The sequence below is a fragment of the Artemia sp. Qi Xiang Cuo genome, chromosome 8, assembly GCF_049724085.1.
Source record: "Artemia sp. Qi Xiang Cuo chromosome 8, ASM4972408v1, whole genome shotgun sequence".
NCBI classification, from domain to species: domain Eukaryota; kingdom Metazoa; phylum Arthropoda; class Branchiopoda; order Anostraca; family Artemiidae; genus Artemia; species Artemia sp. Qi Xiang Cuo.
In genome coordinates, this window is record NC_142801.1 from 59,413,977 (window position 1) to 59,437,965 (window position 23,989).

The 23,989-nt window shown below is 33.7% G+C and overlaps 4 non-coding genes across 4 annotated transcripts; all 4 read right to left on the bottom strand.

The window, feature by feature from the left end:
• Nucleotides 1-7,338: 7,338 nt before the first annotated feature.
• On the bottom strand, nt 7,339-7,648 carry LOC148949633 (Nuclear RNase P). Its single transcript, XR_016142168.1, has one exon.
• Nucleotides 7,649-11,272: 3,624 nt separating this feature from the next.
• On the bottom strand, nt 11,273-11,582 carry LOC148949634 (Nuclear RNase P). Its single transcript, XR_016142171.1, has one exon.
• A 4,236-nt stretch (nt 11,583-15,818) lies between these two features.
• Nucleotides 15,819-16,128, bottom strand: LOC148949635 (Nuclear RNase P). The gene has a single exon (XR_016142169.1).
• Nucleotides 16,129-19,716: 3,588 nt separating this feature from the next.
• On the bottom strand, nt 19,717-20,026 carry LOC148949636 (Nuclear RNase P). The gene has a single exon (XR_016142172.1).
• Between the last annotated feature and the right edge of the window lie 3,963 nt (nt 20,027-23,989).

Consider the following 23,989-nt stretch of genomic DNA (forward strand, 5'->3'; position numbering starts at 1 on the left):
TTATAATTGTTAAAACGCGTTATATTTACTTCCGTGGGATATTTTATTCTAATTTTATATAAACGATTTTTCTCATTAATAGATCTCAAAAGTGATTCATTTATCCAAGGTTTTTTTGGGGTAAGTTTTTTTCCTCTCGGGCTCTTATATGGGCAAAAAAGATCAAGCTTTTCATTCATAATATAATAAAATTTATCTAATGATTGGTTCGGATCCTTCTCATCAATTACAGGACTCCAATCAACATCACCAAGCCCTTCTGTTAACCTTAACACATTTTTATGTGAAAAATCTCTACGCTTGGTTTGATTTTTTTTATTATGCGGAAAATTTATAAGAAAATCAGACATAATTATACAGTGGTCAGATGAATCATCAGGAATAACAAATGTATTAACAGCACTATAAGGTGAAAAAATATTATCAATAAGTGAAAATGATGTATCAGCTATTCTAGAGGGCACAAAACATACGGGGTTTAGTCCATAAGATAGTGGGCCCTCCAAAAACTGCAAAATATTTCTATCTATTCTATTCTGATCTGCAGATAGGAGTTTCATTAAATCAATATTAAAATCACCCATAACTAAATAAGGAGTATTAAGACTAGCTAATTTATCCAACATACTTTCAAAATGATTTTTAAATTCCATCTGGCTGGATGACGGAGTACGGTAAATAACTGCAATTAAAAACCTCCGATTATTTTGAAAAGAGCATTCCACTACACAAGATTCAAAAATCATTTCAATATTCATTGGCAAAAAATCAATCCTTATACGTGCTGGTATGCAATTTTTAATCAAAACACCTAGACCCCCTTGTTTTTGTCTTTTCCGACCGATGTGAAAAAATTGGTAATCTTTTACATGTATATTTTCAATTGAAAAATCATCTAAAAAAGTTTCACATAAGCCTAATATATCTGTATCTGAATCCGACAAAAACGTTTCAATCACATCCTGCGCAGTCCTCCAACCCCGGCAATTCCAAAACGACATCCTACTTGTATTTACATTTTTTCTTACCAGCTCATTCATAAATATATATTGATTTTTTGGGATATCAAAATTACTAGAAGTATCATCATCATCACCAGCTACAATAGTTTGAAAAATTGACTGAAATGAAAGAGAATTCCGCTCAAATTCTTTTAACCTTGATGATGTAATTTCACGATTATCTCTATCCATTATCAAATATTAATCCCACGTTAAGAGAAACCACACCATGCCCCAAAAGACCAGCAAAAAAAAAAAAGAAACATAAATATCTTCATAAAAACCAAAAAACACTACTACTGTTTCCAGGCCTAGTATCACTGAAAGCCAAGACCAATCCATAAGAACTCCAATCACAACCCGGTACGCTCCGCACCGCGATATACATTATACACCACTAATACTTTTTCTCATTTTGTTTTTTTTACTTTATTCCATCCACAACATCTTTTTTAAAAAAAGAAGATAAAAAAACACGAGACAACATTACTTCATACCAATATACTATCACAAAAAAAAACAAAGAAGTAAAAAACACAACAAAATAATAACTCAAAACTATATTAAACTAAAATAATTAATATAAATATGACAAACCTCCTAGCATTGCATAGGCCCACCTCGAGGATGTATCGGCACTGATAATTCAGAAATCACGTCATTCACGGAGAAAGAAACACGCAGGCCATTTGGCCGATCAAAACAAAAGAGAGGTGGAACCAATTTTGTTACCCATGCTTGAATACCACAATCAGCAAGCTTTGATCTTTTTTCAATCAGCCGTTTTCTAATATCTCTCACTGCCGTCGGAGCATCATCACTAAGATAAATATCTTTATGACCGCAAACAGTCTTTCCTTTAAGTTTTTTACTCTGTTTCAGAATCGTTATTTTTTATTATTTATACCGAACACTAAATTTAAAATATCTACGCTCTTTTTTTACTTCTGTAACAGCAAATTATGGGGTCTCGTTTAAACATAGTCCTTCTTCACAAACAGTTTTGAAAATCGCTTTAGCTTCCTCTTTATCATCGCAAGGTACATTCCAAACCCCTATATTTTTCTCATTCATTCTATACTCGCAATGCATTAACCGATTTTTCAACTGATTATTTTCTTCACAGAGAAACACTGACTCAGCTGTAACAACACTAATCTGTGATTTTACATTTATTATTTCATTCTCAGTAGCCGCCACATGGGTCTGGATTGTCGAAAATTGCTGCGATTGGCCAGATAGCGCTTCCTCAAGCGATTTGACCCGGGTTTCCAGAGATTTGAACTGGTCCGTGATACCGTCAAGCTTTTTTCCATTGTCTTTCACTATAGTTAGAATTTCAGAAAAGCTCCGAGCCAGCGTCGAAATTGACAAAGTCTCTCCATTCTTAGGTGAAGATGACGAATAATCATTTTGATCCTTTTCGAATGAGACTTCTTTACGGTTTCTTTTATTTCGCCCCATGAATAAGCAGCAATTAAAAAATGGACAAATAGTCTTACCTCAGCCGGCAACGATTGTTTATCCACGATGTTGCTAGCGTGCAGTGCTTTTAGCCGTTTGGCACGGCAAACAACTTTTCCAACGTCGGTAATCAAAGGCTCTGTTTATAATGACTAAAATCCAATCCTCTTTTACTCCATGCAATTCTTCAGTTCAAAGCAATAATCACACACCAAAAAATTTTCTTTCATCAATTCAAAACATTAATCTCACAAGCTATTTCACTCTTCAGCCAAAACTACCGCAGGCACGGAGCGCCTAAGGTGTTACTCGTTCGGGGAATGAATCATGACTGAATCATCGAACATACATTTGCCTAAACATAGATTAATGAAATTCATTATTTTTGTCGTAAGTGTGGGAACGAAAATATGGGAATATTTTTTTAAGGGTGGAACACTTTAGGCTTCGTAGAGAAATTGTGACTGGGACGATTGGGACAGAAAATAAACGAAGATATTAGGGCTGGAACCCCCTCTCCTTTACTCTTCCACCCAAAAAAGCAGCAAGATTTACACCAAAAAGCAATAGAATATTGGAAGGGGAGTAATTTTGATTACTTCCAAGTTATGAAGAAAAATGAAGCATTTTAGAGTATATAAAATAATTAAATTTGCGGAGTTTTATTCACTGATTTCTATTTAATACATTTAAATCTAATATTTTACGGTTTACAGCAAAAAGATAATCCCTTCAATTCTCGCTGCAGTGTAAAAATAATTTTTTTATCACATTTTTTTTTTATTAGAGCTTTTGTTGGCCCTGCCTGGGCCACAAGAGTTTTTTTGTTTTGTTTTTGGCATAAATCCAGTAGTTTTTCGATGAAAACTGCAGAAATAACTTGTATTGCTTGAAGAGTGCGGTGGGATTTTTACTTTCCGTTTGAATAAGCCCTCTTCCGATATTTGATAAAAACCACTTCGATTTCATAAACCATGAAAAAATAAAATACTCCCACGGTGCAATTCATTATATTCGAGCTTAAAAGCTCTGGCCCTTTGCATCACACTTTTGTTTAAACATTAAATAATGGATTTTTTTTTACCTAACTTACACCTAACTTAGTACATTAAAATCTTTGTGTTTTAAAAAGACTTAAAATCAAACAAAATTTATACCAACGAGATTACAGTTTACACCCCAAAGTGAAAAACCTTTTACTTAAGACAATAAAAAGCAAGCACTATCCATAGAACTCCCAGTTCGAGTCCAATTTCAAAAGCATAGCCTTGACATAGAAAAACCTAGCCTTAATACCAAAAACTAAGCCCAATGCAAAAGAAAAACTCAAACACCTCATAAAATGTGTACTCAACATCCTCATGATCTAAGTACAGAAATAACAGCCCCGATAAGAAATTTTGGATAAAAAGGAAACTAAAAATCCAAAAACACAGTAACCTGAAGCCACGCAAACACAGAAAAACTCAGAACATGTTCTTTATGAATGCTACAACTACGGGAGGACATTTCCCCTTGAAGATGGGCCAGATGAAAATCACACCATCAGATTCAATGTATCATAAAACACAACTGTAGAGTTTTCAAGTTCCTATCTGCAAAAAAGTGGAATTTTGTATTTTTTCCCAGAAGAAAGATCACAGACGCGTGTCTATTTGTTTTGTTTTTTCCAGGGGTGATCGTATTGTCCAATGGTCCTACAAATTCGTGAGAGGGCTCATTCAAATGGAAATTAAAAGTTCTAACGCTGTTTTTAAGCATCAGAAGAAATTGGGGGGCAACTAAGCCCCTTCCCTACCCCTTTCTCACAAAATCGTTCAATCAAAATCTTGAGATAACCATTTTGCTCATTAGAGTTGAAAAACCTAATAACTATGCCTTTGAATATAAATCGAAGCTCCCAAAGTCCCAGGGGAAAGGTTTTTTAAGTTATAAAATTTGCCCATTGTCTATGCATAGTATTTGTTATTTGGAAGTATGCATACTTTTAGGATGGGGTGGGGGGGATTATCTGCTGGGGGTTTTTCTGCGGGGGGTGTTTCCATGCGGTGGGAAATTTCCTGGGATGAACTTGTCAGGGGAAACTATATACTGGAGGAATTTGGAAGGATTCATATATAAAATTCTTTTTATATGTCTTGGTTTCTATTTTCCGTCTCAAATTTATTTGTGGAGTTATTAAGGGTAACTGTCCTGAGTGAAGTTTCACAAGAATTGAGTTTTCTAAAGGATTTTTCCTCGGGGAGGATATTTTCCCCTGGAGGTTGGCCAGATTTCCTGGGATTATTTAAAAAAAAGACCCAAAATTAAATAAAAAACAAGTTTTCAACTGAAAGTAAGGAGCAACATTGAAAATTAAAATAAACACAAACTATTACGTATGTGAAGGGGGTTGCCTCCTCCTCAGCACATTGCTGTTTACGCTTAAGTTTGAATTTTGTCCCAATTCTTTAAGAACGACTCCTGAACCACAAAGGTCCTTTAATTAGAACAATAAGAAGCTTTTTTAATAAAAAAAAATTCTAAAGAGTGAGGTGTTGAGGAGGAGGAAACCCCCTCCATATACGTAATAATTCCTTTTAGTTTTATGTTTTAATGCTGCTCCTTACTTTCAGTTGGAAAAACTTTGTTTTTTTTAATTTGATATCAACGAGAGGCAATAAATTTGCCTCTGCAAATTAAGCACATTGCTATTTACGCTTAAGGCAATAATTTGCAGATCTATAAAAACCACTCATATCAAAACCAACAATCATATCCAAACCAACAATTATGTCCAAACCAGCAATCCTATCCAACCGCTCGTAAAAGCCAGTCATATCCTAACCAACAATCATATCAAAACCGACAATCATATCCAAAGCACTCCTAAAAGCCACTCATCCAAACCAAGAATTATATCCGAACCAAGAATCATATCCAAACCACTCATAAAAGCCACTCATATCTAAACCAACGATCATATACAAACCATCATTCATATCCCAACCAGCAATCATATCCAAACCACTTATAAACGACACTCACATCTAAAACAACACTCATATCCAAACCAACAATCCTCTCCAAACCATTCATAAAAACCACTCATATCCAAACCAACAATCATATACAAACCCTTCGTAAAAGACAATCATATCCAAAACACCAATAATATCCAAAACCAACAATCATATCCAAACCAAAAAATCATATCCAAACCAACAATCGTATCCAAACCAACAGTCATATCCCAACCACTCATATTACCCAATTATATACAAAACAAAAGCCATATCCAAATCAACAATCATATCCAAAGTATTCATAATAGCCACTCATATCCAAACCATTAATCATGTCCAAAACAATCATATCCAAACCACTCATAAAAGCCACTCATATCCAAACCAACAATCTTATCCAAACCAACAATCATATCCAAACCAACAATACTATCCAAACCATTCATAAAATCCACTCATATCCAAATCAACAATCATGAGATTAAACTGTTAAAATATATTAATATACAAGAATTAACGAAGATCTCAAACACTCAACTTTTAACACTGAATCCCAAATTTTTAATTCCAAAGTTACAATAACACTAATATATGAAAAACTCAGCGTCATGCAAAAACTTTAAGACCCGAGAAGTGAAACCTTAAACCCCGAATTCAAGAACTTATAATCAATATAATATCATATTCTATATAATTTCATATAATTATACATTGATATATATAATCAATCAATTATAATCAATTAACCAATCATTATATTTCGATTCCATTTCATTTACAAGTAATAATAACTATACAAGTAATAATAACTAAAGCAAAATTTAGGCAAAACTTCTAATTCAAAACAAATACTGTAGATTTGCGGTGTAAGGATGCTTGCCCATGATCATGGGTTCCATGGGAGGCTACGCGGCGGTAATTGTTTGTGAATCTTCTGTGACTAGCTAAGTAAGTTGAATTTGCGAGGCTCCTTTAGAAGGCGTAACTTGATTCAGACTAGTGTGTGCATATCAAGCAGTTGCCCACCTGAGAGCTGCTAGGCAAAGACAACACTGATGAAGTTGGATGTTCTATCTATACAACGCGAATTCTAAGCCATTCTAGAACTAGTGTTAAACCAATTCTTGGTTAAACCGTCCTAGTTAAACACCAAAACATAAACGGCCCGTAGGAAACCGATTGTTTTTGCTGAAGCCCACCTCGTACAGTACAGCCCCTTAAAGCAGCTGGATCAGAAAACTCTTTGCTAGATTTTAGTGTTGTGGAAGCTTGTTTTTCTTTGTATTTGAACTGTATTTGACTTTATTTTTTTTTGTATTTGAACTGTAGTTTTTAATCTTTTTTAAGTATATTTTCTTTCCTGTAAAAAAATGATTCCAGGATTTGAGATTGAACTGTTCAAATATATTAATATACACAAATTAACGAAGATCTCACAAACTCAACTTTTAATCTTGGATCCCAAATTTACCATTTATCATTACAATAATATTAATATATGAAAACCTCAGGGTTACGTAAAAAACCTTAATAATTTTATACTGATTATTGAGATTACACTAATATTTGGGAACCTCAGCGTCAAGTAATTTCATATTCTATATGCTTTCATATAATTTCACATTGATAAACATATAATCAATAAATTATAATCAATTAATCAATCATTATAATTTCAATTCCAATTCATTTAAAGAGACTCAGAAACAGTAACTTTAAAATATTATACAAGTAATAATAAGTAAAGCACAATTTAGGCAAAAACGTCTAATTCCAAACAAATACTGCAGATTCGCGTTGTATAGATAGAATATTAAACTTCATCAGTTTTGTCTTTGCCTAGCAGCTCTCAGGTGGGTAACTTCTTGATCTGCACAGACTAGTCTGAATTGAGTTACGCCTTCTGAAGGAGCCTCGCAAATTCAACTTACTTTGCTAATCACAGAAGATTTACAAACAATTACCGCCGCGTAGCCTCCCATGGATCCCATGATCGTGGGCAAGCAACAGCAATCATACCTTTCTATTCTTCTGCACCCCTTTTTCAGAGGTCGACCTGATAGGAGCGTAAGACTCTCGGAAGAATCTTGGATGACTTTTGATTCAGACCTTCCCGCGGGCATAAATGAGTAATGAGGAATACTCGTAAGTGGCCCGCTAATGCGAGATTGTACAGACCAAAAACTATACCCCTTTTCATCATCGAACATACATTTGCATAAACATAGACTAATGAAATTCATTATTTTTGCCCTAACTGTGGGAACGAAGATATGGGAATATTTTTTTTATAGGTGGAGCACTTTAGGATTCGTAGAAAAATTGTGACTGGGACGATTGGGACTGAAATTAAAAGAAGAAATTAGGAAAGGGCCCCCTCCCAGGTACTCTGCCACCCAAAAAAGCAGCAAGATTTACACTAGAGAGCAATAGAATATTGAAAGAGGAGTAATTTTGATTACTTCCAAGTTATGAACAAAAATTAAAGCATTTTAGAGTGTAGAAAATAATTAAATTTACGGTATTTTATTCACTGATTTCTATTTAATACAGTTAAATCTAAAAATTTTACTGTTTACAGCAAATAAACAATCCCTTCCATTTTCGCTGCAGTGTAAAAAAAACACAAAATTTTTTAAAGTATTAAGCTCGAATTTTCAGGGCTACTTCTATTACTACTTCCGCTCTTAATATTTTACCAAATCAAAAGAGTGTAATTGCGTCCAGGCTGTTAAAGAGCATAGATATAATTTTTTGGGAATGGTATTAAATGTTATTTATCAGGTCCACTAGGAATATGACTAAATTAAATACTACTGTTTGTGTCATGGATTTCAAAAGGGATTATGTTGTTAAAAATTGCTGAAAAAGTCTCTTCAGCATACAAATAGCCAAACTATAAATCCTTAAAGAAAAACCAGAAATATTCAAACTATTATTTTATTTTTGTCTGAAAAAGACTATGTCAATGTAAAACGATCAGGAATTAATTAAAAAAATAAGTTCTTCAAAAGACAGTAAAGAACTCCATTTAATCAGAAATGAATAAAACAGAATCAAATAGTCTACCAAGCATACAACTACCACATATCAGCATCAATAAATAAATGAAACCCAAAACGAACAGAAATTGCAATAAATAATCGGGTCAAACTCAAAATGAGCAGAAATTAATATGAGTAGTGTACTAAACCCATATGCTTTCTAAAAGCCAGAATATAATTTGTACTTTACTGAAAAAATTCTTTGAAATGTTTTCATTTTTGTTACTTTAAGATATCAAACATTAACTAAGGTTATAAGGAATAAGCATCTGCATTTGTACATTAAACTGACAATGCACATTCACTTTAATTTTTTCAGTAAACTGCAAATATATAATTATATAAGTTTTGTTGTGCAAGGGTATTTGCTGCTTTCGTTGTTTTGTATTTTTGTTGTATTTGAACTGTAGTTTTAAATCTTTTTTAAGTATCTTTTCTTTCTTATTAAAAAATGATTCTAGGATTTGAGATGAAACTGTTAATATATATTAATATACAAGAATTAATGAAGATCTCGAACAACAACTCTTAACATTGAATCCCAAATCTAACATTTATCAACACTAATATATGACAAACTCAGCGTCACGCAAAAACCTCAAAACCCGAGAAGTGAAACCTTAGACCCCGAATTCAAGAACTTATACTCAATATAATTTCATATTCTATGTAATTTCATATAATTATACATAGAAATATATAATCAATAGATTATAATCACGTAATCAATCATTATATTTCGATTCCAATTCATTTAAACAGTCTCAAAAATAGTAATTTTGTAATACTATACGAGTAGTAATAACTAAAGCAAAATTTAGGCAAAAACGTCTAATTCCAAACAAATACTGCAGATTCGCGTTGTATAGATAGAACATTAAACTTAATCAGTTTTGTCTTTGCCTAGCAGCTCTCAGGTGGGCAACTTCTTGATCTGCACAGACTAGTCTGAATCGGGTTACGCCTTCTAAAGGAGCCTTCTAAAGGAACATTCTAAGTTACGCCTTCTAAAGGAAAATTAAAAATCATATATAATCATATACAATCATAGAAATCATATCCAAACCATTCATAAAATACACTCATATCCAAACCAAAAATCATATCCAAACCAATAATCATATCGAAGCCACTCATAAAAACCACTCATATCCAAACCAACAATCATATCCAAACCAACAATTATGTCCAAACCAGCAATAATATCCAACTGCTCGTAAAAGCCAGTCATATCCTAACCAACAATCATATCCAAACCGACAATCATATCCAAAGCACTCCTAAAAGCCAATCATATCCAAACCAAGAATTTTATCCGAACCAAGAATCATATCCAAACCACTCATAAAAGCCACTCATATCTAAACCAGCAATCATATACAAACCAGCATTCATATCCAAACCAGCAATCATATCAAAACCACTTTTAAAAGACACTCACATCTAAAACAACACTCATATCCAAACCAACACTCCTCTCCAAACCATTCATAAAAACCACTCATATCCAAACAAACAATCATATCCAAACCCTTAGTAAAAGCACCTCATATCCAAACCAACAATAATATCCAAAACCAACAATCATATCCAAACCAAAAAATCATATCCAAACCAACGATCGTATCCAAACCAACAATCATATCCCAACCACTACTATTAGCCACTCATATACAAAACAACAGCCATATCCAAACCAACAATCATATCCAAAGTATTCATAATAGCCACTCATATCCAAACCAACAATAATATTCAAACAACTAATAAAATCCACTCATATCCAAACTATCAATCATATCCAAACCAACAATCATATCCATACCAAAAATCAAATCAAAACCTAAAATCATATCCAAACCAACAATCATATCCAAACCAACAATCATATCCAGACCAGCAATCAAATCCAAACCACTCATAAAAGCCACTCATATCCAAAGAAGCATTCATATCCAAACCAACAATAATATCCAAACAACTTATAAACGCGACTCATATCAAACCAAGGATCATGTCCAAACCACTCCAAATAGCCACTAATATCAAAACCAAAAATCATATCCAAACCGCTCATAAAAGCCACTCATATCCAAACCAACAATCATATCCAAACAAAGAAAAATATCCAAACCACCCAAAAAAGCCACTCATATAAAAACCAACAATCATATCCAAACCAACAATCATATTCCAACCGCTCATAAAAGCCACTCTTATCCAAACCAACAATCTTATCCAAACCAACAATCATATCCAAACCATTCATAAAAGCCACTCATATCCAAATCAACAATCATGAGATTAAACTGTTAAAATATATTAATATACAAGAATTAACGAAGATTTCACACACTCAACTTTTAACACTGAATCCCAAATTTTGAATTCCAAAGTTACAATAACACTAATATATGAAAACCTCAGCGTCACGCAAAAACTTTAAGACCCGAGAAGCGAAACCTTAAACCCCGAATTCAAGAACTTATAATCAATATAATTTCATATTCTATATAATTTCATATAATTATAAATTGATATATATAATCAATCAATTATAATCAATTAACCAATCATTATATTTCGATTCCATTTCATTTACTGGTAATAATAACTATACAAGTAATAATAACTAAAGCTAAATTTAGGCAAAACTTCTAATTCAAAACAAATACTGTAGATTTGCGGTGTAAGGATGAAACATTAAACTTCATTAGCTTTGTCTTTGCCTAGCAGAACTCAGGTGTGCAACTTATTGATCTGCACAGACTAGTCTGAATCGAGTTACGCCTTTTAAAGGAGCCTCGCAAATTCAGCTTACTTTGCTAGTCACAGAAGATTCACAAACAATTACTGCCACGTAGCCTCCCGTGGATCTCATAATCGTGGGTAAGCAACAGCAATCATACCTTTCTATTCTTCTGCACCCCTTTTTCAGAGGTCGACCTGATAGGATCGTAAGACTCTCGGAAGAATCTTGGATGACTTTTGACTCAGACCTTCCCGCGGGCATAAATAAGTAATAAGGAATACTCGTAAGTGGCCCGCTCATGCAAGATTGTAAAGACCAAAAACTATGCCCCTTTTCATCATCGAACATACATTTGCCTAAACATAGACTAATGAAATTCATTATTTTTGTCGTAAGTGTGGGAACGAAAATATGGGAATATTTTCTTAAGGGTGGAACACTTTAGGCTTCGTAGAGAAATTGTGACTTTGACGATTGGGACTGAAAATAAACGAAGATATTAGGGAAGGAACCCCTCTCCTGTACTCTGCCACCCAAAAAAGCAGCAAGATTTACACCGGAAAGCAAGGTTAGAAAAACCTAACCTTAATACCAAAAACTAAGCCCAATGCAAAAGAAAACTCAAAGACCTCATAAAATGTGTACTCAACATCCTCATGATCTAAGTACAGAAATAGCATAGAGCAACCTCCTCCTCAACACCTCACTCTTTAAAAAAATTTTTATTAAAAAAGCTTCTTATTGTTCTAATTAAAGGACCTTTGTGGTTCAGGAGTCGTTCTTAAAGAATTGGTACAAAATTAAAACTTAAACGTAAACAGCATTGTGCTGTGGAGGAGGCAACCCCCTTGACATACGTAATAGTTTCTGTTTATTTTAATTTTTAATGTTGCTCTGTACTTAGGGGCAACTTCTTGATCTGCACAGACTAGTCTGAATCGAGTTACGCCTTCTAAAGGAGCCTTCTAAAGGAACATTCTAAGTTACGCCTTCTAAAGCAAAATTAAAAATCATATATAATCATATACAATCATAGAAATCATATCCAAACCATTCATAAAATACACTCATATCCAAACCAAAAATCATATCCAAACCAATAATCATATCGAAGCCACTCACAAAAACCACTCATATCCAAACCAACAATCATATCCAAACCAACAATTATGTCCAAACCAGCAGTCATATCCAACCGCTCGTAAAAGCCAGTCATATCCTAACCAACAATCATATCCAAACCGACAATCATATCCAAAGCAATCCTAAAAGCCACTCATATCCAAACCAAGAATTACATCCGAACCAAGAATCATATCCAAACCACTCATAAAAGAAACCAGCATTCATATCCAAACCAGCAATCATATCCAAACCACTTATAAAAGACACTCACATCTAAAACAACACTCATATCCAAACCAACAATCCTCTCCAAACCATTCATAAAAGCCACTCATATCCAAACCAACAATAATATCCAAAACCAACAATAATAAACAAACCAAAAAAACAAATCAAAACCAACAAACGTATCCAAACCAACAATCATATCCCAACCACTCATATTACCCAATTATATACAAAACAACAGCCATATCCAAATCAACAATCATGTCCAAAGTACTCATAATAGCCACTCATATCCAAACCAACAATCACATCAAAAACACTTATAAAAGCCACTCTTAGCAGAACCACCAATCTTGTCCAAACCAACCAATAATCATATCCAAAGTAATAAGCATGTCCAAGCCAACACTCTTATCAAAACCAATACTCATACTCAACCTAAATATCACATCCGGACTAAAAGTCAAATGCACACCACTCATAATAGTCCGGTATATTAAAACAACTAATCATGCTAAACTAAACAATCATAACCAAACAACTTAAAAAAGCGACTCATATCAAACCAAGGATCATGTCCAAACCACTCCAAATAGCCACTCATATCCAAACCAACAATCATATCCAAACCACTCATAAAAGCCACTCATATCCAAACCAACAATCATATCCAAACAAACAAAACTATCCAAACCGCTCATGAAAGCCACTCATATTAAAACCAACAATCATATCCAAACCAAAAATCATATCCCAAACACTCATAAAAGCCACTCATATCCAAACCAACAATCTTATCCAAGCCAACAATCATATCCCAACCAACAATCATGTCGAAACCATTCATAAAATCCACTCATATCCAAATCAACAATCATGAGATTAAACTGTTAAAATATATTAATATACAAGAAATAACGATAATCCCACACACTCAACTCTTAACACTGAATCCCAAATTTTGAATTCCAAAATTACAATAACACTAATATATGAAAACCTCAGCGTCGCGCAAAAACTTTAAGACCCGAGAAGTGAAACCTTAAACCCCAAATTCAAGAACTTATAATCAATATAATTTCATATTCTATATAATTTCACATAATTATACATTGATATATATAATCAATCAATTATAATCAATTAACCAATCATTATATTTCGATTCCATTTCATTTACGAGTAATAATAACTATACAAGTAATAATAACTAAAGCAAAATTTAGGCAAAAACGTCTAATTCCAAACAAATACTTCAGATTCGCGTTGAATAGATAGAACATTAAACTTAATCAGTTTTGTCTTTGCCTAGCAGCTCTCAGGTGAGCAACTTCTTGATCTGCACAGACTAGTCTGAATCGAGTTACGCCTTCTAAAGGAGCCTTCTAAAGGAACATTCTAAGTTACGCCTTTTAAAGGAACATTAAAAATCATATATAATTATATACAATCATGGAAATCATATCCAAACCATTCATAAAATACACTCATATCCAAGCCAAAAATCATATCCAAACCAATTATCATATCGAAGCCACTCATAATAACCACTCATATCCAAACCAACAATTATATCCAAACCAACAATTATGTCCAGACCAGCAATCATATCCAACCGCTCGTAAAAGCCAGTCATATCATAACCAACAATCATATCCAAACCTAAAATCAAATCCAAAGCACTCCTAAAAGCCACTCATATCCAAAACCAAGAATTATATCCGAACCAAGAATCATATCCAAACAACTCATAAAAGCCACTCATATCTAAACCAACAATCATATACAAACCAGCATTCATATCCAAACCAGCAATCATATCCAAACCACTTATAAAAGACACTCACACCTAAAACAACACTCATATCCAAACCAACAATCCTCTCCAAACCCTTCATAAAAACAACTCATATCCAAACCAATAATCATATCCAAACCCTTCTTAAAAGCCACTCATATCCAAACCAACAATAATATCCAAAACCAACAATCATATCCAAACCAAAAAATCATATCCAACCAAGCATCGTATCCAAACCAACAATCATATCCCATCCACTCATATTAGCCACTCATATCCAAAACAACAGCCATATCCAAACCAATAATCATATCCAAAGTATTCATAATAGCCACTCATATCCAAACCAACAAACATATCCAAACCACTCATAAAAGCTACTCACATGCAAACCATCAATCATATCCAAACCAACAATCATATCCATACCAACAATCGAATCCAAACCTAAAATCATATCCAAACCAACAAACATATCCAAACCAACAATCATATCAAGACCAACAATCATATCCAGACCAGCAATCATATCCAAACCACTCATAAAAGCCACTCATATCCAAAGAAGAATTCATATCAAAACCAAAAATAATATCCAAACCACTTATAAAAGCGACTCATATCAAACCACGGATCATGTCCAAACCACTCCAAATAGCCACTCATATCCAAACCAACAATCATATCCAAACCGCTCATAAAAGCCACTCATATCCAAACCAACAATCATATCCAAACAAACAAAACTATCCAAACCGATCATAAAAGCCACTCATATTAAAACCAACAATCATATCCAAACCAACAATGATATTCCAACCGCTCATAAAAGCCACTCATATCCAAACCAACAATCTTGTCCAAACCAACAATCATATCTAAATCATCAATCATATCCAAACCATTCATAAGAGCCACTCATATCCAAATCAACAATCATGAGATTAAACTGTTAAAATATATTAATATACAAGAATTAACGAAGATTTCACACACTCAACTTTTAACACTGAATCCCAAATTTTGAATTCCAAAGTTACAATAACACTAATATATGAAAACCTCAGCGTCACGCAAAAACTTTAAGACCCGAGAAGCGAAACCTTAAACCCCGAATTCAAGAACTTATAATCAATATAATTTCATATTCTATATAATTTCATATAATTATAAATTGATATATATAATCAATCAATTATAATCAATTAACCAATCATTATATTTCGATTCCATTTCATTTACTGGTAATAATAACTATACAAGTAATAATAACTAAAGCTAAATTTAGGCAAAACTTCTAATTCAAAACAAATACTGTAGATTTGCGGTGTAAGGATGAAACATTAAACTTAATTAGCTTTGTCTTTGCCTAGCAGAACTCAGGTGTGCAACTTATTGATCTGCACAGACTAGTCTGAATCGAGTTACGCCTTTTAAAGGAGCCTCTCAAATTCAGCTTACTTTGCTAGTCACAGAAGATTCACAAACCATTACTGCCACGTAGCCTCCCGTGGATCTCATGATCGTGGGCAAGCAACAGCAATCATACCTTTCTATTCTTCTGCACCCCTTTTTCAGAGGTCGACCTGATAGGATCGTAAGACTCTCGGAAGAATCTTGGATGACTTTTGACTCAGACCTTCCCGCGGGCATAAATGAGTAATGAGGAATACTCGTAAGTGGCCCGCTCATGCAAGATTGTACAGACCAAAAACTATACCCCTTTTCATCATCGAACATACATTTGCCTAAACATAGACTAATGAAATTCATTATTTTTGTCGTAAGTGTGGGAACGAAAATATGGGAATATTTTCTTAAGGGTGGAACACTTTAGGCTTCGTAGAGAAATTGTGACTTTGACGATTGGGACTGAAAATAAACGAAGATATTAGGGAAGGAACCCCCTCTCCTGTACTCTGCCACCCAAAAAAGCAGCAAGATTTACACCGGAAAGCAAGGTTAGAAAAACCTAACCTTAATACCAAAAACTAAGCCCAATGCAAAAGAAAACTCAAAGACCTCATAAAATGTGTACTCAACATCCTCATGATCTAAGTACAGAAATAGCATAGAGCAACCTCCGAACCAAGAATCATATCCAAACCACTCATAAAAGCCACTCATATCTAAACCAACAATCATATACAAACCAGCATTCATATCCAAACCAGCAATCATATCCAAACCACTTATAAAAGACACTCACATCTAAAACAACACTCATATCCAAACCAACAATCCTCTCCAAACCATTCATAAAAGCCACTCATATCCAAACCAACAATAATATCCAAAACCAACAATCATAACCAAACCAAAAAATCATATCCAAACCAACAAACATATCCCAACCACTCATATTACCCAATCATATACAAAACAACAACCATATACAAATCAAAAATAATATACAAATTATTCATAAAAGACAATCATATCAAAATCAGAAATTACTTACAAACCACTCATAATAGTCACTTTAAGCTAAACAATCAATCTAATACAAGAAAAAAATCAAATCCAAACAATCAATCGTATCCAAAAAAACAATCTTATCCAAACAAACAATCATAACAAAACAAATAATCATATCAAGAAAAGCAATAATATCCAAACAACTCATAAAAGCCAATCATATCAAAACAAGAAATCAAATTCAAACCAACAATCATATCCAAACCACTAATAAAAGCGACTCATATCAAACCAAGGATCATGTCCAAACCACTCCAAATAGCCACTCATATCCAAACAAAAAATCATATCCAAACCGATCATAAAAGCCACTCATATCCAAACCAACAATCATATCCAAACAAAGAAAACTATCCAAACCACTCATAAAAGCTACTCATATTAAAACCAACAATCATATCCAAATCAACAATCACATCCCAATCACTCATAAAAGTCACTCATATCCAAACCAACAATCTTATCCAAGCCAACAATCATATACCAACCAACAATCATGTCCAAATCATTCATAAAATCCACTCATATCCAAATCAACAATCATGAGATTAAACTGTTAAAATATATTAATATACAAGAATTAACGAAAATCTCACACACTCAACTTTTAACACTGAATCCCAAATTTTGAATTCCAAAATTACAATAACACTAATATATGAAAACCTCAGCGTCACGCAAAAACTTTAAGACCCGAGAAGTGAAACCTTAAACCCCAAATTCAAGAACTTATAATCAATATAATTTCATATTCTATATAATTTCACATAATTATACATTGATATATATAATCAATCAATTATAATCAATTAACCAATCATTATATTTCGATTCCATTTCATTTACGAGTAATAATAACTATACAAGTAATAATAACTAAAGCAAAATTTAGGCAAAAACGTCTAATTCCAAACAAATACTGCAGATTCGCGTTGAATAGATAGAACATTAAACTTAATCAGTTTTGTCTTTGCCTAGCAGCTCTCAGGTGAGCAACTTCTTGATCTGCACAGACTAGTCTGAATCGAGTTACGCCTTCTAAAGGAGCCTTCTAAAGGAACATTCTAAGTTACGCCTTCTAAAGGAACATTAAAAATCATATATAATTATATACAATCATGGAAATCATATCCAAACCATTCATAAAATACACTCATATCCAAGCCAAAAATCATATCCAAACCAATTATCATATCGAAGCCACTCATAATAACCACTCATATCCAAACCAACAATTATATCCAAACCAACAATTATGTCCAGACCAGCAATCATATCCAACCGCTCGTAAAAGCCAGTCATATCCTAACCAACAATCATATCCAAACCGACAATCAAATCCAAAGCACTCCTAAAAGCCACTCATATCCAAACCAAGAATTATATCCGAACCAATAATCATATCCAAACCACTCATAAAAGCCACTCATATCAAAACCAACAATCATATACAAACCAGCATTCATATCCAAACCAGCAATCATATCCAAACCACTTATAAAAGACACTCACACCTAAAACAACACTCATATCCAAACCAACAATCCTCTCCAAACCCTTCATAAAAACAACTCATATCCAAACCAATAATCATATCCAAACCCTTCGTAAAAGCCACTCATATCCAAACCAACAATAATATCCAAAAACAACAATCATATCCAAACCAAAAAATCATATCCAACAAAGCATCGTATCCAAACCAACAATCATATCCCATCCACTCATATTAGCCACTCATATCCAAAACAACAGCCATATCCAAACCAATAATCATATCCAAAGTATTCATAATAGCCACTCATATCCAAACCAATAAACATATCCAAACCACTCATAAAAGCTACTCACATGCAAACCATCAATCATATCCAAACCAACAATCATATCCATACCAACAATCGAATCAAAACCTAAAATCATATCCAAACCAACAATCATATCCAAACCAATAATCATATCAAGACCAACAATCATATCCAAACCACTCATAAAAGCCACTCATATCCAAAGCAACATTCATATCAAAACCAACAATAATAACAAAACAACTTATAAACGCGACTCATATCAAACCATGTATAATATAAAACCAAGCGACTCATATCAAACCAACAATCATATCCAAACCGCTCATAAAAGCCATTCATATCCAAACCAACAATCATATCCAAACAAACAAAACTATCCAAACCGCTCATAAAAGCCACTCATATTTAAACCGACAATCATATCCAAACCAACAATCATATTCCAACCGCTCAAAAAAGCCAGTCATATCCAAACCAACAATCTTATCCAAACTAACAATCATGTCCAAACCAACAATCATATCCAAACCATTAACAAAAGCCACTCACATCCAAATCAACAATCATGAGATTAAACTGTTAAAATATATTAATATACAAGAATTAACGAAAATCTCACACACTCAACTTTTAACACTGAATCCCAAATTTTGAATTCCAAAGTTACAATAACACTAATATATGAAAACCTCAGCGTCACGCAAAAACTTTAAGACCCGAGAAATGAAACCTTAAACCCCGAATTCAAGAACTTATAATCAATATAATTTCATATTCTATATAATTTCATATAATTATACATTGATATATATAATCAATCAATTATAATCAATTAACCAATCATTATATTTCGATTCCATTTCATTTACAAGTAATAATAACTAAAGCAAAATTTAGGCAAAACTTCTAATTCAAAACAAATACTGTAGATCTGCGGTGTAAGGATGAAACAAAAAACTTCATAAGCTTTGTCTTTGCCTAACAGCCCTCAGGTGGGAAACTTATTGATCTGCACAGACTAGTCTGAATCGAGTTACGCCTCTTAATGGAGCCTCGCAAATTCAACTTACTTTGCTAGTCACAGAAGATTAACAAACAATTACTGCCACGTAGCCTCCCATGGATCCCATGATCGTGGGCAAGCAACAGCAATCATACCTTTCTATTCTTCTGCACCCCTTTTTCAGAGGTCGACCTGATAGGATCGTAAGACTCTCGGAAGAATCTTGGATGACTTTTGACTCAGACCTTCCCGCGGGCATATATGAGTAATGAGGAATACTCGTAAGTAGCCCGCTCATGCAATATTGTACAGACCAAAAACTATACCTCTTTTCATCATCGAACATACATTTGCCTAAACATAGACTAATGAAATTCATTATTTTTGTCGTAAGTGTGGGAACAAAAATATGGGAATATTTTTTTAAGGGTGGAACACTTTAGGCTTCGTAGAGAAATTGTGACTGGGACGATTGGGACAGAAAATAAACGAAGATATTAGGGAAGGAACCCCCTCTCCTGTACTCTTCCACCCAAAAAAGCAGCAAGATTTACACCAAAAAGCAATAGAATATTGGAAGGGGAGTAATTTTGATTACTTCCAAGTTATGAAGAAAAATGAAGCATTTTAGAGTATATAAAATAATTAAATTTACGGAGTTTTATTCACTGATTTCTATTTAATACATTTAAATCTAATATTTTACGGTTTACAGCAAAAAAGATAATCCCTTCAATTCTCGCTGCAGTGTAAAAATAATTTTTTTATCACATTTTTTTTATTAGAGCTTTTGTTGGCCCTGCCTGGGCCACAAGAGCTTTTTTGTTTTGTTTTTGGCATAAATCCAGTAGTTTTTCGATGAAAACTGCAGAAATAACTTGTATTGCTTGAAGAGTGCGGTGGGATTTTTACTTTCCGTTTGAATAAGCCCTCTTCCGATATTTGATAAAAACCACTTCGATTTCATAAACCATGAAAAAATAAAATACTCCCACGGTGCAATTCATTATATTCGAGCTTAAAAGCTCTGGCCCTTTGCATCACACTTTTGTTTAAACATTAAATAATGGATTTTTTTTTACCCAACTTACACCTAACTTAGTACATTAAAATCTTTGTGTTTTAAAAAGACTTAAAATCAAACAAAATTTATACCAACGAGATTACAGTTTACACCCCAAAGTGAAAAACCTTTTACTTAAGACAATAAAAAGCAAGCACTATCCATAGAACTCCCAGTTCGAGTCCAATTTCAAAAGCATAGCCTTGACATAGAAAAACCTAGCCTTAATACCAAAAACTAGGCCCAATGCAAAAGAAAAACTCAAACACCTCATAAAATGTGTACTCAACATCCTCATGATCTAAGTACAGAAATAACAGCCCCGATAAGAAATTTTGGATAAAAAGGAAACTAAAAATCCAAAAACACAGTAACCTGAAGCCACGCAAACACAGAAAAACTCAGAACATGTCCTTTATGAATGCTACAACTACGGGAGGACATTTCCCCTTGAAGGTGGGCCAGATGAAAATCACACCATCAGATTCAATGTATCATAAAACACAACTGTAGAGTTTTCAAGTTCCTATCTGCAAAAAAGTGGAATTTTGTATTTTTTCCCAGAAGAAAGATCACAGACGCGTGTCTATTTGTTTTGTTTTTTCCAGGGGTGATCGTATTGTCCAATGGTCCTACAAATTCGTGAGAGGGCTCATTCAAACTGAAATTAAAAGTTCTAACGCCGTTTTTAAGCATCAGAAGAAATTGGGGGGCAACTAAGCCCCTTCCCCACCCCTTTCTCACAAAATCGTTCAATCAAAATCTTGAGATAACCATTTTGCTCATTAGAGTTGAAAAACCTAATAACTATGCCTTTGAATATAAATCGAAGCTCCCAAAGTCCCAGGGGAAAGGTTTTTAAGTTATAAAATTTGCCCATTGTCTATGCATAGTATTTGTTATTTGGAAGTATGCATACTTTTAGGGTGGGGTGGGGGGGATTATCTGCTGGGGGTTTTTCTGCGGGGGGTGTTTCCATGCGGTGGGAAATTTCCTGGGATGAACTTGTCAGGGGAAACTATATACTGGAGGAATTTGGAAGGATTCATATATAAAATTCTTTTTATATGTCTTGGTTTCTATTTTCCGTCTCAAATTTATTTGTGGAGTTATTAAGGGTAACTGTCCTGAGTGAAGTTTCACCAGAATTGAGTTTTCTAAAGGATTTTTCCTCGGGGAGGATATTTTCCCCTGGAGGTTGGCCAGATTTCCTGGGATTATTTAAAAAAAAGACCCAAAATTAAATAAAAAACAAGTTTTCAACTGAAAGTAAGGAGCAACATTGAAAATTAAAATAAACACAAACTATTACGTATGTGAAGGGGGTTGCCTCCTCCTCAGCACATTGCTGTTTACGCTTAAGTTTGAATTTTGTCCCAATTCTTTAAGAACGACTCCTGAACCACAAAGGTCCTTTAATTAGAACAATAAGAAGCTTTTTTAATAAAAAAAAATTCTAAAGAGTGAGGTGTTGAGGAGGAGGAAACCCCCTCCATATACGTAATAATTCCTTTTAGTTTTATGTTTTAATGCTGCTCCTTACTTTCAGTTGGAAAAACTTTTGTTTTTAAATTTGATATCAACGAGAGGCAATAAATTTGCCTCTGCAAATTAAGCACATTGCTATTTACGCTTAAGGCAATAATTTGCAGATCTATAAAAACCACTCATATCCAAACCAACAATCATATCCAAACCAACAATTATGTCCAAACCAGCAATCCTATCCAACCGCTCGTAAAAGCCAGTCATATCCTAACCAACAATCATATCAAAACCGACAATCATATCCAAAGCACTCCTAAAAGCCACTCATCCAAACCAAGAATTATATCCGAACCAAGAATCATATCCAAACCACTCATAAAAGCCACTCATATCTAAACCAACGATCATATACAAACCATCATTCATATCCAAACCAGCAATCATATCCAAACCACTTATAAAAGACACTCACATCTAAAACAACACTCATATCCAAACCAACAATCCTCTCCAAACCATTCATAAAAACCACTCATATCCAAACCAACAATCAGATCCAAACCCTTCGTAAAAGCCACTCATATCCAAAACACCAATAATATCCAAAACCAACAATCATATCCAAACCAAAAAATCATATCCAAACCAACAATCGTATCCAAACCAACAGTCATATCCCAACCACTCATATTACCAAATTATATACAAAACAAAAGCCATATCCAAATCAACAATCATATCCAAAGCACTCACAATAGCCGCTCATATCCAAACCAACAATCATATCCAAACCACTCATAAAAGCCACTCATATCCAAACCAACAATCTTATCCAACCCAACAATCATATCCAAATCAACAGTACTATCTAAATCACTCATAAAAGCCACTCATATCCAAACCAACAATCATGAGATTAAACTGTTAAAATATATTAATATACAAGAATTAACGAAGATCTCAAACACTCAACTTTTAACACTGAATCCCAAATTTTTAATTCCAAAGTTACAATAACACTAATATATGAAAAACTCAGCGTCATGCAAAAACTTTAAGACCCGAGAAGTGAAACCTTAAACCCCGAATTCAAGAACTTATAATCAATATAATTTCATATTCTATATAATTTCATATAATTATACATTGATATATATAATCAATCAATTATAATCAATTAACCAATCATTATATTTCGATTCCATTTCATTTACAAGTAATAATAACTATACAAGTAATAATAACTAAAGCAAAATTTAGGCAAAACTTCTAATTCAAAACAAATACTGTAGATTTGCGGTGTAAGGATGCTTGCCCATGATCATGGGTTCCATGGGAGGCTACGCGGCGGTAATTGTTTGTGAATCTTCTGTGACTAGCTAAGTAAGTTGAATTTGCGAGGCTCCTTTAGAAGGCGTAACTTGATTCAGACTAGTGTGTGCATATCAAGAAGTTGCCCACCTGAGAGCTGCTAGGCAAAGACAAAACTGATGAAGTTGAATGTTCTATCTATACAACGCGAATTCTAAGCCATTCTAGAACTAGTGTTAAACCAATTCATGGTTAAACCGTCCTAGTTAAACACCAAAACATAAACGGCCCGTAGGAAACCGATTGTTTTTGCTGAAGCCCACCTCGTACAGTACAGCCCCTTAAAGCAGCTCGATCAGAAAACTCTTTGCTAGATTTTAGTGTTGTGGAAGCTTGTTTTTCTTTGTATTTGAAC